This window comes from Hyperoodon ampullatus (genome assembly GCF_949752795.1).
Source record: "Hyperoodon ampullatus genome assembly, chromosome: 4".
In the NCBI taxonomy this organism is placed as follows: domain Eukaryota; kingdom Metazoa; phylum Chordata; class Mammalia; order Artiodactyla; family Ziphiidae; genus Hyperoodon; species Hyperoodon ampullatus.
In genome coordinates this window covers 83,086,340-83,101,861 of record NC_136917.1, presented here as the reverse complement: position 1 = coordinate 83,101,861, position 15,522 = coordinate 83,086,340, and the positions used below count along the sequence as shown (strand labels likewise).

The 15,522-nt window shown below is 40.4% G+C and overlaps 1 long non-coding RNA gene across 1 annotated transcript in view; it reads left to right on the top strand.

The window, feature by feature from the left end:
* The window catches only part of LOC307052492, a 28,638-nt gene extending 27,578 nt beyond the window's left edge, over positions 1-1,060 (top strand). Inside the window, exon 3 of the long non-coding RNA XR_013810865.1 lies at positions 1,033-1,060. This is a non-coding gene — a long non-coding RNA (uncharacterized lncRNA). The remainder of the gene's footprint in view (positions 1-1,032) is intronic.
* The last annotated feature ends 14,462 nt before the right edge of the window (positions 1,061-15,522 follow it).

The following is a 15,522-nucleotide window of genomic DNA, read 5'->3' as shown; positions in this document are numbered from 1 at the left end:
ATCAATTTAAACTTCATTACACAAACACACAGCCCCAGGAAGCCTTTCCTGAACCATAGGTTGGGTCAGCGCCCTTATAATATACTCTGTAGAACTGGGTACGTCCCTGTAGCAATTTAGCACACTTGCAGTTAATTACTTTATCATGGTTTCCCCCGTGAGAATATAAGTCCTGTGATGGGAGGGGCCGTCTCTCTTTTTCACCATTGTATCCCTGGTTGCTAGTTTAGTGTCTGGTTAAGATGGGCATCCATAGATGTTAACTGAACAAATGAATATTACGATTATCCACAAAAAGTTTGGAAAGCCTTGCCTGTGTCCCTTTTATGGAACTCTATGGCTTTTTATGAGGAGAGGGCTAGAATACACCTTCACAGACCTTCACAGTTGAGAACGTCTCCTCTCAGTGGTCTCTCTCTGCTGCAGCTCACTGGTGGCTCCCATCTACTTGTCAGTGTTCCAAACACAGCTTGGTGGAATCTGCAAGAGGACGGGCAGGTATTGTCTTTGGCCAGCCACAGGCAGGTGGTTTAAGAGCTGTGGCATATCAAGCCTCTTTAATTCTGCCTAGACATGTTACTAGAGTAGGACGAAACCTAGGAAACCAGAAACTGTATTGGAAAGGCTTGAGATCCAGAGGTAGATTTGGGGGTGGGGGGTGGGCGGTCAGGCTCCTACAATAATGTTAATAATATACGTGGTCTGAATCTCAATACTGTTCTCTTCATACATGGGGAGTAAAGCCATTGGGTCAGGCTTCAGGGTGGCTCAGGTCTGAGGACAAGCACTGACCCCTCATTCTCTGCACTTGGCTTCCACTCAACTATCTGAGAGGACTTTCGGATCTCAGACAAGAGAACGTCTCTGATTCTTTCATGATTCCATTTCTATCTTTGCAGAGGGTTTATGGAGGATTTTTCTCAAGCCCATGGCTGCAAAGGGGTTGTCTCAGGTCAGTGAGAAAGACGGATCCACTCCTTGGAGTGAGACTAAATAAAAACTGTAAAGTCAATAAGGTTGCATTTTTCACAGGGATCCCTGAGAAGACTCAGGCCATCCAGGGCCACTGGACTACCGTCAGCAACACGTGGTGTGGACCTGACCCGGGATTCCCTTACAGCTGGAGTGGAGAACAAAAGACCACAAGAGAGGTTTCCTTTCTGAGATCCACAAGTGAGTGTCTGTGATTCTGCCCTTTGTTTACATTTAAATTTTCATCATTTGGCTTTTATGGACTGACAGATGTGACACTGATCCTTGCTTTAGCTTTTTCTGCAGCAACAGGTGAATAAATTGCATGTCTTTTCTGTTAAACCTTGAGAGGGGTTCAAAACTAACCTTGTGAGGAGAGAAGGAACTAGCAGACTCTCAGCTAATGTGAATCCTCCACTTGGCATCTGGGCTGGAACCTTCTCTCAACCAGACTCTCAGTACTGTAACTCCACAGGCCTTTCCTCCTGAGTTCTACCTTCATCTATTGCTTTTGCCCTGTGCCTCTCCAGCATTCATTGGCTCTTACACAGTATTCTGCAAAATTGCTTTTCACGGATGTGTTATTCTTAATACAAGCTTTCTCTTAAGCTATCTAGGAAATGGGTTTTTTCCATGAACTGAGTAGCAGTTCTAAAGCCACCTATTTGGTTGTGTTAGGTGGATGGGTCTCCCCTGCACCTAGAATTACCTTGCCCTTGCATATACCCTTGTCTTTTGTTCGTAGTGGAATCTGAAGGGGGTTGTATGTGCATAATGCCCACAATATAATGACATGTAACTTATAGAGTGTCAGCAGATGGGTCTGGGAACAACAGTAGGTCTGACTCTTGACTTAATTCTCATATGTCCTTCTTTTCCTATGATCAGCTTTTGCAAGTCCCACATTATCAATACATGAATTTGATAATACAACCTGTATATATTACATGCATTACCCATAGAAATAGAAAACTTAGAGAATACAAACATAGGTTCCTCAAAAGTTAGGCATTATTTCACAGAATTTTTTCAATTTCTCTCTAACATTTCCCTTTAGAATGAATTTACTGCAATATTCTGCACAGAAACTGCTAGCCACTTCCCATTACCTATGTTCTGCTTCTTGACCATAAGTTGGGTACATTGCTGCCCAGCTAAAGGCACATTTCTCAGCCTTTCCTGCAGCCAACTTTGGCTATGCCATTAAGTTTCAGCCAGTGAGTTGTAAATGTAATTTTTAAATAGATATCACATACATGTTTATTCATTCATTTATGCTTTCAGTATATAGTTAATTTTAAAAAATTAATTAATTTATTTTTGGCTGCGTTGGGTGTTCGTTGCTGCACATGGGCTTTCTCTAGTTGCGGTGAGCGGGGGCTACTCTTCGTTATGGTGCGCGGACTTCTCATTGTGGTGGCTTCTCTTGTTGTGGAGCACGGGCTCTAGGCACACAGACTTCAGTAGCTGTGGCACGCGGGCTCAGTAGTTGTGGCGCACGGGCCCAGTTGCCCCGCAGCATTTGGGATCTTCCCAGACCAGGGCTTGTCCCCTGCACTGGCAGGAGGATTTCCAACCACTGTGTCACCAAGGAAGTCCCATAGATGTAATTGTTAAGTGGGGTTTGGGAGTAGAATTCCCTTAAAAGAGAGTCTCTTCCATTTGCTGTCTGGTACATAGATGTAATTAGAAGACTTGTGGGGGCTTTCACGAACAAGGACCACATCATAGGGATGATGATACAGAGGCCTAGAAGGATCCTGGGTTCCTGATGACTCTGTAGAGCCACCTCATCAGCTCTAGACCTTTGTACTCCTTTTGTGTGTGAGAGAAATAAGACACATCTATTTTGTTTAAGCCACTGTCATTTTGAGATTTTCTGTTATATATTGCTGATCCTAATCCTAACTCATAGAACCATCTCCCATCCACTTAATAACATTGATTCAGGGATCCCTGAATGAGTATAGTAAGTATTTTCAATCTATGACTTTAAGGATAAAATGGCAAAAGTGAGTATGATGACCCAAATTTCAGGGGCTAAAGTAATTGCTAAGATTCAGGAATAAATAGACCTCAGAACCTTATTTTCTTTCTTGCCCTTTCTGTCAAGTGTAGGATTATTAAAGCCATTACCCAAGAGAAATGTCCACTGCTATGTAGAATCTGTAGCTTCACATCCTTCATTTCATTTCCATCCTTACACCATCCTACTTCTCTTCTTAGTACATACGAAATTAAATGGTTTGCTACTCAGTCAAGATTAGAGAACTTTTGCCATCAAAATGTGGTTCCTGGGCTGGAACGAAAGAAATTAATTAGCATTTGTGTGTATGATTACTGGGTTCTAGAAAGGAGTATTTGTTCAAATAATAAATCAGTTCATGAAACAAAATGCCAAAAGTGTTGTTTATTGTAAGAATGATATCAGAACCCTCCATTGTTTTCCAACCAGACAGGACAAATCTTAAACTCTGTTCTTAGTGGTGGTTGTTTGAATTATGGACACTAAAGTCACCAGGATGCCAGAAAGGAAAAGACAGAGCAGAGGCTATGTCACCTTTTCAGAAAAGTGAATAAAGAAAGAGGAATATGTTCAATTAAGTATGATCTGTTTCTTTAATATGCCCAACTCAGTTCTCCTTTTCTATTTACATAGAGTTGAAATTAGAAACATTCCGTAGATCAGTGAATCTATTTTAACTAAAAAATATAAGGAGAAGATACTATATAAGGAATGTCTGACTCCCTCTTGGTAATATTGACAGGCATTGAAATATGTTAATTCTCTTGAGTCCATTTGTCCCCAAATTGTGTTTCTCTCATTGCAAGCATATGTGGTACCATATTATTGGCAAAGATTATCTTGTTAGAGTCAAAAACCTATAAAGAACTAAATATGTATGCAAGGAGCTTGGAATATCCTTTTTTCTAGAGTGAACTTCATCTGAATTATAAGTTGATAGTTTCATGATCATTCACTTCTAACCCAATTCCCAATAGCTCTGAAAGAATTGACAGAACACATGTCACCATTATATCTCAGGCCACTTAACTGATCATTATAAAATTATACTCAGTCAACTCTCCTTTCTCATTATGGAGAGAAAGGGGACAAAGATAATTCCCAATTAGAATGAAAACTAAGGTATAGTCAACTATTGATTATGTGTGATGACTTAACTGTGGTTAAGAAGAACCTTTATGCACAAGCTTTGGTCTTTTCAGTCCAGCCAATGTCAACAGTCATCATTACTCAGCCAGTGCCCAAACATGAGCCCTAATGAGACACCTACTCCTCACCTCAGCCAGGGTGCACAAGTTATTCCAAAGCAACATAATGTAACAACAGCAATGATCATCCTAGGTAACACAGTGTTCTACTCAGTAGCACTCAACAGGATTCTTTCAAGCCAGGTATTCACTCATTTATTCTTTACAATAACTCTGAGATTCTATTTTAGAGATAACTTCACTGAGGCAAGAGATTAAATAACTTGCTCAAGGTCACTCAACTACTAACGATACATCACAGGTAGTCTCACTTCAGATTCTGTGGTCCTAACCACTCTAGTGAAGCAAATAAAACAAGGAAAACATGTTGGAGAACATTCTAGTAAAACCTGATCTCATCCTGCATAAAGCCTCTTTTTTCTCAATGTGCAGAGGTGTTAGTATCTGATTAACAATTGCCCTCAGGTGATAATTCTTAAAGGGAATACTAACAAACCTCTTTGGCCATGTATTCTACTTAGGAACTTTGCTTAGTGAAAGCAAGTGTGAGTCATGCATTTAGAATTATGTCATCCTCAGATGACTATCTCTCTCCCAATCTCCTCTCCGCCCCAAGTTCAGCCTTTGAAGGAACTTTAGTATTTATCATTCTCTGGAAATGCTCCCATCCTCTCCAAGCAGTCACTGCGTGGACATTTCAAATGCATTTATCTGCTCTTTAAATGCATACACTATATGCTAATAACTCAAGGAAATATTCTATCATCTTTCTCAAAGCAAAAAAAGTCTTTGACTCTGGTGTTTTCAATCTCCTGTTCTTTCTTAGTGTAATAGTTTATAAATTATTAAGATTCAACTTTTTTCCTAGGAAGGCTAAATTAACAAAAAAATGGTTCATTTGTTTTTATATAGGAATAGTAATTAGATAAGCTTAGTAAATCACCAGCATAATGAACCCAAACCTGGAAACCAGCCTGACTTGAGTGTCATGCAGTAAACTCAGCCTCTGAAAAAACCTGTCTATGAAGATGCAAAATGCTTTATAAATATTGAGTCTGATTCTATCCTTTGTTTCATAGATTGTTAGGCTCAGGGGGCTTCTACGACATAGAATCTATGTTAATCTTTTCATTTCCAAATGGGGATAGTGAAACCTAGGAAATATGAGTGACTTGTCTAAGGTTACACAGTTATTGGCAAAGCCAGGATTCAGCCTATGTCTCCTAGCTTTCTGCCAGTGATCTTGCCATTTCATTGTCTCTCTCAGTTAATTTAGAGTCATAGAAAAGGCCTCTTCTGAAATCGTCAAGGGCTGTTTAGGGTGAGATGAATGTTAGGAAAGTGTCACGTGCTCTGGCTCAGGAATCTCAAGCCGAATTTTCAGGAGCTAAGACAGGCATTTACTATCATTCTCTCAAGAGTAGCTGTAGGCTCTACTACTTTACCTTTTCTAGAATTCCCAGGAGAAGGGGTGGGGGTGGGTGGGAATACAGAGCATGTTACTATGCATCATAGTTCTACTGCAGAGACACATTGATTAAAGATAGTACCTTTTCTCTGCAGGTCTCAGTTGTGCTACTTTTTGGTTTGCTGCTTTTGTTCTAGCTCAACTGTAGTTCTTCTCAAAGCACCCTAGCCTCTGACCCTTAGAATTCCCCCAAGTCCCTGGGCCCATCCTCCTTCTTACCCTTGCGTATTGGGACCCCTAGGCCCTACCTCCATCCCTTGCCTTGTGAGCATTTCTTCCCAAATTCTGCTTTCAATTTTTAAAAATATTTATTTTTAATTAATTAATTTATTATTATTATTTTTTTGGCTGTGTCAGGTCTTAGTTGCTGCACGCGGGATCTTCACTGAGGCATGTGGGATCTTTTGTTGCGACGTGTGAGCTCTTTGTTGTGGCACGTGGGGTTCTCTCTAGTTGTGGTGTGTGGGCTCCAGGGCGCGTGGGCTCTGTAGTTGTGGCGCATGGGCTCTCTGGTTGAGGTGCGTGAGCTCAGTAGTTGTGGGGCTTAGTTGCCCCGCAGCATGTGGGATCTTAGTTTCCTGACCAGAGATCGAATCCACGTCCCCTGCATTGGAAGGCGGATTCTTTACCACTGGACCACCAGGGAAGTCCCTGCTTTCAATTTTTACAGCTACTCTATTTCTTAGCATCATCCCTTCCAAACCAATAGCTGGCTTCCTGAGGAAGCCCTAAGAAGCCCCTCTCCTTGTAGCCCCTGACATCCTCCAGCTGACCTCTCTAGACCCTCATTGGATTCGTGCTGTAGATGAAACCCCAACCTCTCCAACAATAGAAAATTAGGAATCCATCCATTTTCCTGGAAGTCTCGCTCAAATTACCTTAGGTTCCTTCTCCTCCATTTCTCTTTCTTTGGTATAGTAGGCGGAACACTGGGTTTGGAATAAAAATAACTGGGTTATGGTTCCAATGCAGTAACCTCGCAGTCTTTAGTTCTGGGCGGGTGTGGGGGGGGCATTTAGTCTTTTTGAGACTCAGATTCCTCATCTATGAATGAGAGTGGATGACAGCAGCCCTAGCTACTTCAGTGGATGATTATGATGTCAAGTGAAATGACAGATTTCTTTGTTCATAAATCAACAGATGTTGGCACCTATTTAGTGTCAAGATGTAGCTGTAGTTGGGGGTAACCAACTGTGACCAAACAGGCGGACTCATTGCCATCTCAGATATGGAAACTGTTTGTAAACTGGGAATCAGCATACCGTTATTATTCTGTACAAATTCCACCTCCTGGAATTTCCTTGCCCCTTCAGGCTTATTGATTAAAACCCCAGGTTCCAAGGAAGACTTGACACTCATGACATACCTTAGAGCCCCAGGACATGTTTGGCAGAGGAATGAAGATGCAGGCACACGGGAGAGAACTTATACAGAGGGTACCAACCCTACATCTACTCTGAGAAGCCAGAGAGAGACTTCTCAAAAGTGCTTGCAAATGGTAATGGGGTGGGGTGGGCTGATGTGGTGATGGAAGCTGCTGTCTGGCTTTGTATCTCAACCAGCCCAGTCTTGGCTTCATGCGCTGTTATTTGGATCCCACCTTGCTGCATGTTTCAGCTAGCACAGACTCGGGGGTAGAGGGAAGCAGCATCAGCTGTCCTAACTACCTCAATCTGTTTCCCAGACATTACTTTTTGGTTTATCTTAGAATACCTCAGAGGGTCTCTTTCTCTCCATTCCTGATGGTCCCTGAAAGATTTTTATTGGGAAGTATGAGCATAAGAGCAGGACTCTCATCTTCCACAGCCCCAAAGAGTAAACAAGAGAGAGAAACAGCTTAGCAGCTGTCTGTCTATAACGTGCATTCCTCTGGATTTTCTAATCAATGCTAATTTCCTTGCTGCCAACACAGTCTCCATACATTTAGACACTATATGTTGAAGATCACTTCCAAAATATAATATTAAAGGTTTTCACTGATTTTCCTGAGCCCCATTTACAGTGAACCAATCTGTCTCAGCAAATTTTGGGACTCATAGCAAAAATTCAGACTTTGAGAAATATCTTTTCAGGGAACTAGTTATATATAAGTTAAGGACCTGTTAAACTGACTGAGTAATCTTTCCTTATCCTCCAGCTTTCTCTAGTGCCAGGAAATTCTGAAATAAACACTTAGCTTGAAGCCGATTTTGAAGAGGAAGCATCGCTGCAATTCAGGGTTTTGCCATGAGGAAGTCTATATCATTCCTTCTTATAAATAAATCCAATACTTATATAATCAACTGAGATCATTCTTGGAGCTGATACAGATAGTAGTGACAACAGCTGATGAAACAAATTTTTTTAAAAGGTGAGAGATGTATCAAAAGCATCCTCGTGTTATAGGCTGGCAGTGAAGGATCTGGTAACAGAAAAGGTCAGAAGTATAGGCACATTCCATGCTCCAAGAAAACTAGAAACTTTCTGAGTCAAAAAAAAAAAAAAAAAAAAAGGAAAAGTTACTGCAGTGGCTTTTCATTGTCTACCTCATTTCCCAGCAGAATATACCACCTGTGCTAAGAGCTAAAGTCTTCTTGTTGTTGACAGGTTGCCAGGAAACCTAAGGTTGTGTGGTGAGGGCCCACCAGGCATGGAATAGGTTCCAGTGAAACCTGAACTATTCTTTCCAAGGTGCTGCTGGCCTTTAAGCCAGCATATCTCAAAGGAAGAGACTTAGGAAAAACAGGTGTAAAGCATGTAAACAACAAAGTCTTATGTTGTATCCAACCTCACAGGGTCTGTGTCAAGCTGTGGCAGTGTCACAGGGATGGGGCAAGGTATCAACGTCCATGCTCTGACATGTGTTTCTGTAGCAGGAAAGATTATCCAAATTTTTCATATTCAGAGTCAGTAAGATATTTCAGAGAAAGGCAATGAACTCCCACATTGTTTATTGACCTTACTTAAGCATTCATACCAGTGCGTCTGGCAGCTTTGGGAACTATTGTGTAAGTGGGGTTACCCAGAAGTGATTGCCAACATTCTGAGAATATTTCATGATCAAGGATTTGGCAAATTCAGTGTGAATGGCATTACCCCTAACCCTTTCTTTTATAAACCAGATTTCACCTCTGAAACAGACCTTGGATAATTATCCCTTTTGAAAATGCAGCCCTGCTTGGCAACCCAAGCAATGCACGTCAATGCGAGGACCCATTTCCAACCCTCCAATCAGCTCTCCTGTTCCCACAGGCTGCCATCTCTCACTGATACCTTTGAGAAGAGTAAATCTGGGCTGATGACGAAACATTCTTTGCACACAAAGAAAAAGCTGCACAATCAACTACCTGTATGGGCTCAGGAAAGCATCACAGGTTGAAAATTAGGCTGAAGAGTGTGTATCAAGTATCAAGCCCTTTTGGGAAAACCCCAGACCTGGCCAAAATCCCTTGGCAAGAGCACAGGGCAGAGAGCCTGAGGCTTGGGCCGCCTGAGCGGCTGACTGATATTTGATTCTTTAAATAGACAAAGAATTCAAATCGAATCAGCAGACATGTCTCTAGACAGATAGACGGAGAGAGCAAGCTATGTGTCTAATAGCACAGGATCGGTCAGGGCAGGTTTTAGGCGGGATACCTTAAAGCCTGCAGCTGAAATGGTCAGAGATGAAATCACTGGCCATCACTGTGGAAGGTGTTTGGGCTTCACAGGAGAATGTAGGGCAGACTATGGAAAGTCGGCTTTGTTGCAAACCAGCTGGCCACCTTGGGCAAGTTACTCAACCTTTGAACCACCTTGGATAACAATGAGAGCACCCTCATAGGGTTATCATGGAGACTAAATGAAAATTGGCTGTTAGTTAGCGAGTCTCAGACATAGGAAATGCTCAAGAATGGGGAGCTAGAACAATCAGGGGCTTAAGTTAATGAACGAACTCGTAAAGTGTCTCTTTAAAGTCGGGTAAATAAATTCAGGACTTATAGACAGATAATTGATTTATGCAGCACACTGAAGTTAAGCTTTTTATTAGATGGGGAATGTGGGGCAATTGAGAATCCAAATGAGAGAAAAAATGTTGGCTCTGTACCTCATTTCATACACAAAAATCTGTTCAGCATTGATTATAATCCTAAACGTAAAAGGCAGAATTATAAAGCTTTTAGAAGAATCTAAGATAATATCTTCCTGAGCTCGGGGGAGGGAGTGTGGTGGTGAGAAGCAAGGACATCGAGGGAACTTCTGGGTCCTGGCAAAGCTCAGGTTCTTGACCTGGGAGATGGGTCTGTGGTTGTGCGCTTTGTAATTATTCTTTAAGCTGCACGTAGATGCTTCATGCACTCTTTTCTTTGTATGATCTCTCTTTTCTTTCACATTCTCTATGGTTTCCTTGCTTCCTATATGTTCTTTTAGCACATACCATGGTCAGGCCATTTAGAGGACAAACACCATTTTTAGTGGAAAAAAAAAGAAATCAAATATAATAAATATTTAAACACAGTAAAATACAAATATTTTATATATATGGTTGCACAGATAGGCAGGCTATAAATACACAGGGACTTTTTTTTTTTTGTAATTTACTATTTTATTTATAGCATTGTCATAAGTGTATTTTCATCTTTTTTTTTTTTCTTTTGACACAGTTCACAGTTCCATATCAGTCAGGCACACAACAAGATGTTAGCGCTCTCTTCTTCTTTTTTTTTTTTTTTAATTTCATCGGCTCCTTGGGCACACATTCTGCCCAAGCTCTTTATCATGCTACAGTCCCCAGGCCTTTCCTGCTTGCACTGACTATTTCCCCTAAGTCACTACCTCTTTCCTGCTTCAAGTCTTTGTAGCCAAGTTACATCTTCCTGTTGGTGGATAAATTTCTAAACTACTCTGCTTCATGATATAGTTTCTCAAATGCTTCCTCTTCTTTCTTCAAATTTGCCCCTCTTTCTAAATCACCAGGCCAAAATATTGATTTAGGGACTACATTCCCATCTTGTGGCCTTATCTAACCCTCATGTGCCTATCCATTTTAAAGCAGCAGATCTAAAATCCATATTTACCTATTCACCAGAGCCCCTTTGGGGCCTACATTAAGAAAGATTGAAATAGAATTCACAGAAAAATTGGCAAAAGAGTAGTTCTTTGTATTACCAATGTTAAACACAAAGCATATGCTTCATAAACACTTACAATAAAAATTTAGGGGGCTTCCCTGGTGGCGCAGTGGTTGAGAGTCCGCCTGCCTATGCAGGGGACATGGGTTCGTGCCCCAGTCTGGGAAGATCCCACATGCCGTGGAGCGGCTGGGCCCGTGAGCCATGGCCACTGAGCCTGTGCGTCAGGAGCCTGTGCTCCTCAACGGGAGAGGCCACAACAGTGAGAGGCCCGCGTACCGCAAAAAAAAAAAAAAAAAAAAAAAAAAATTTAGGAAACTCAGCATCAGATGAAGTATTTAAAGTATCAATATGTTAATGTTCAAATAGAGACAATACCAACTGGAATCTAGGAGCACTAAATTGATCTGCCTGATACATTTATTGGTAATTAGTGTTTTGTATGAATGCTCTTATTTTAAATAGCTTAGTTTTTAATAGAAATGCTTAAGTTACTGGATAAACATTGTATTATCTTTGTTAACTGCCCCCCTGCCTAGGAGAAACCTACTCAGTTACTTGGTCCCACTACACCATACTGACCACTGTCCAGTTTGTAGCAAAACTGTATAGAAGGAAATCATCCGTTTCTCAGTGCCTAGAAGGAAGTAAAGAGACAGCAGATGACATGCTGCTTCTTGTGATTTCCCTTCCACATAATGTCCAAAGCACACCTTTCCTGACATTATCCCTCTCGCATCAGTGTCTGATCTTTTCTGTAATCCTGCTCATAACCACAATAACCTGAATCCTGGCTCCTCTGGAATTGATTTTTCAACCTACTCTAGTCCTGTATCCTTCTCCAGGGGGTGTAGGTTCTGGGTTCATCCTGAAGACATGGGAAAGTGCTGCCTCCAAGGCGCCCTGCTTCCCCTACCCTGGGACAGAAAGCAAACCAGAGGGATGAGAGGAGAGACACAACTCAGACAGTGCTCCATGAAGTCAGAACTATAATACTCATACTTCAGGCAATATGGTGACGCTTGCAGAGTTTTCTAATGCTTACAGTTTAGCTGCTATGTGTCGTCCTAGAAAAAAGTAGCAGGATAAGATGGCACTCCAGAGAGGACAGTAGATCGCAGAGTCATTTATTCATTCACTTGTTTATTCAGCATCTACATTGTTCCCAGATTAGACAAAAATCAATCAATAAATAAAAGGAGTATAAATTGTGGTCTAATAACAGCATGAGAGAGAACAACAATAACTACTATATGAGGGGTTTTTTTGTTTTGTTTTTTTGCCTTTGTTTTTGTTTTTAGGAGAGGAAAGAATTCTAAAGTGACCAGAATGGTCCAAAAATGCCTTGTGGAGAGGTGATACCTAAACTGGGACTTAAAACTAAGGATTATTAAGAAAGGTAGGGAGGAGAGGACATTTCAGAGAGAGGAAAAAGCAGAGACAAAACTAGGATGCAGGGATGTGGCTTGATTATTTGGTAACAGTAAAGGGACCAGGAGAGTTAATGATTGCAGAAGGAAGCAATGGGAAATAAAGCTGGGCTTGAGGGTGGTCTTCCAGATAAAAACACATGGGACTTTTTCTGTGGGTAGCATGGAATCTTGGAAAGTTTTATCTGACAGTACAGGACAACAAGACTCAAGAAGAGAGACAGAGAGACAAGCTAGGATGCCAGGCAAAGACCAGGTGAAAGAAGGTGCCGAGGAACAGAGGGTACCTTGGGAGAACTGGATCATCCATTGCCTATCCATTCCATTGTAGACTGGGAAACTGGGAAAGAAAACAAAATATAAATGGATATGAAGCTGGGGCAGTGAGACAGGAGGAGCAGGGCCTGTGGTGTGAGGCTCATTGAAGGACTGTGTACAGATGAAAGATTCCGATCATACTTAGTGCAAGAGGGCAGCCTGCTCTCCATTTGACCACTGGTGGCTCTGCAGAGTCCCTGCTTTCCTCAAATGCAAGTTCTAAGGTAACTGCCTTACTCTGAGGTAAATCATATGTACTATCATTCATGAAAATCCTTGCCCTAACTGATTGTCTTTTGCTAGATTCATGCCATCTTTTCAAGATGAATGATATCAGGAAGCTATCAAGATTAGTCAGAAATTTAAAAATAGTATTTATTTCATTTATCCCATCTTTATCCCATCTTTTTATTTCAATTTTATAATGTTTTATCATGTGCAAAATATATTAGAACATTTGTGTGCATGGGTGTGTGAAATTTATAAATATATACATATATTGGAAATGCTCACCCATATATATATATATATATATATATATATATATTTTAGCTCACAAGGGTGTGTGATCAAAAAGTGTGGAGATAGCTAATGTGAAATAACCCTTGAGGTCAGTTCACATCAGCTTGAGCTATAACCACTATCTAAAATACAGCGTATATGGGAAGGTGACTCCTGTCATTAACAAGAACAGAGCCAGGAGGGATTCTCCTCTCCTGCGCTCCAGATGAGGAGTCTAGAGGTTGAAGTGGAGCCCTCACCACCAGCAACACCAGGGCCAAAGAAAATCTTTGTCCATGGAGGCACCAGCCTGGACTCAAATATCAATTCATGAAAATCTCTGGTGAAGGAAACTTTAGTTTCTATTTGATACAAATCATTTTTTAAAACATGTTTTTCACTTTTCTTATGAAATTTTTATGGGACACACATTTTGCAATTTTTATTATAAAAATTTTCATGTATATGCACATATATATATAAGAGAGTTTAATGGATTCCTTCTTATCTGTTACCTAGATTCAACAAATATCAACATATTGCTATACTTCATCCAGCCCTTCGTTTTCCCTTCTTTACTTTTTTTAATTGCTTGCATTTTTTTTGTGGTACGCGGGCCTCTCGCTGTTGTGGCCTCTCCCGTTGCGGAGCGCAGGCTCCGGACGCGCAGGCTCAGCGGCCATGGCTCACGGGCCCAGCTGCTCCGCGGCATGTGGGATCCTCCCGTTCCAGGGCACGAACCCGTGTCCCCTGCATCGGCAGGCAGACTCTCAACCACTGCACCACCAGGGAAGCCCTAATTGCTTGCATTTTAAAGCAAATCCCTGCCATCATATTACCTTGCCCAAATATTTTCCAGATAGGAATAAAAATAAAGACATTTTCTTATATAACCAGGACAGCTTTGTCACCCAGACAAAATTATCAATAATTCTTTGATATCATCTGTCTGTCTGTCCATTTTCATATTTCTCTGATTGCCTAAAAAATGTTTTACAGTCAGGTTTTGTTTGGTATTGGGGTCTAAATAGGGTCCACATATTGATGATAATATATTTTACTCTTCATCTCCATTCTTTTAAATTGAGGTATAATTTATATATAATGAAAAGCACAAATCTTGAGTGTACAGTTCAATTAATTTTTGACAAATGCATACACTTGTGTGACTCATACCCTGATCAAGATATAGAACATTTCCATCACTCAAAAGAGTTTTCTTAAGTCCCCTCCCAGTCAGTTACTACCTCCTACCCCAGAGGCAGTCACCATACATAGGTTGGCTTTGACTGTTCTAGAACTTCATATGAATGTTACTATAGAGTATATACCCCTTTTGTGTCTGGCTTTTTTTGCTCAGCTTAATGTTTTTGGGATTCACCCATATTTTTGCTTCTGTTAGTTATATATTGCTTCTTGTTGCTAAATTATTATATTATTCCATTGTATGGGATACCATGGTTTGCTTATCCATTTACCTATTGATTAGGTTGTTTCTAGTTTGAGACTATTATAAATAAAGGTGCTGTAAACATTCTCTTTTAAGTCCTTTTATGGATGTAAGTTTTCATTTTTCTAGGGTAAATACCTGGGATTGAAATTGCTAGTCCATAATATGGTAAAATGTATATAAACATACATTACATAAAACTACTAAGGAGTTTTTCAAAGTGTCTGTACCTTTTACACTCTCATCAGCAATGCATGTGAGTTTTGGTTGAATCACATCCTTGCCAATATTTTGCATTTTCAGTGTTTTAAAATTTTAGCCATTCTAGTAGGTATTAGAGGTTATCGCTGACTCTTTTAATCATCAGTTCACATTCTAGTCATTATTTTTTCATTTGTTTGTTTTGTTTCTTAAGGAAATTAATTGAGGAGATCTGAAAAATGTCCCAGTGTTCTGGATTTGGCTGATTGCTTTTTCATGGTGTAGTTTAACTTGTTCCTCTATTCCCTTCATTTCCTGTAAACATTTCTGGTGCATTTTATTATTTTGTGTTTATGTTTTTATCTGGTATAATGTTACTTTTGCTTGAAAGACTTATTTGTACTCACTTGTATTCTTACAGGGCATATGTATTGGCGATGAATTATTTCAGCTTTTGCACGTATGAAAAGCTTTTATTTTGCCTTTGCCTTTGCAAGATATTGTAGTGGAATAGAGAACTCTAGATAGGATGTTTTTCTTTCACTACTTTAAAGGTGTTGCTCCATTGCCTTCTAATTTGAGGACAAGAAATCAAATAAGATTTCAAGCAAGAAATCTGCTATCATCCTTACCGTTGTTCCTCAGCATGTATGTAGTACACCTTTTTTCCTCTAACCGTGTTTCTATATCACTGGTGTTAAGAAATTTGATTGTGATTTGCCATGGTGTAGTTTTCTTGGTTTTTCTTGTGCTTGAGTTTATTGAGCCTCTCAGATCTGTGGGTTATAGTTTTCATCAAATTTATAAACTCTTAGCCATTATTACTTCAGATATATATTTTTTCTGTCCCCTTCCCCA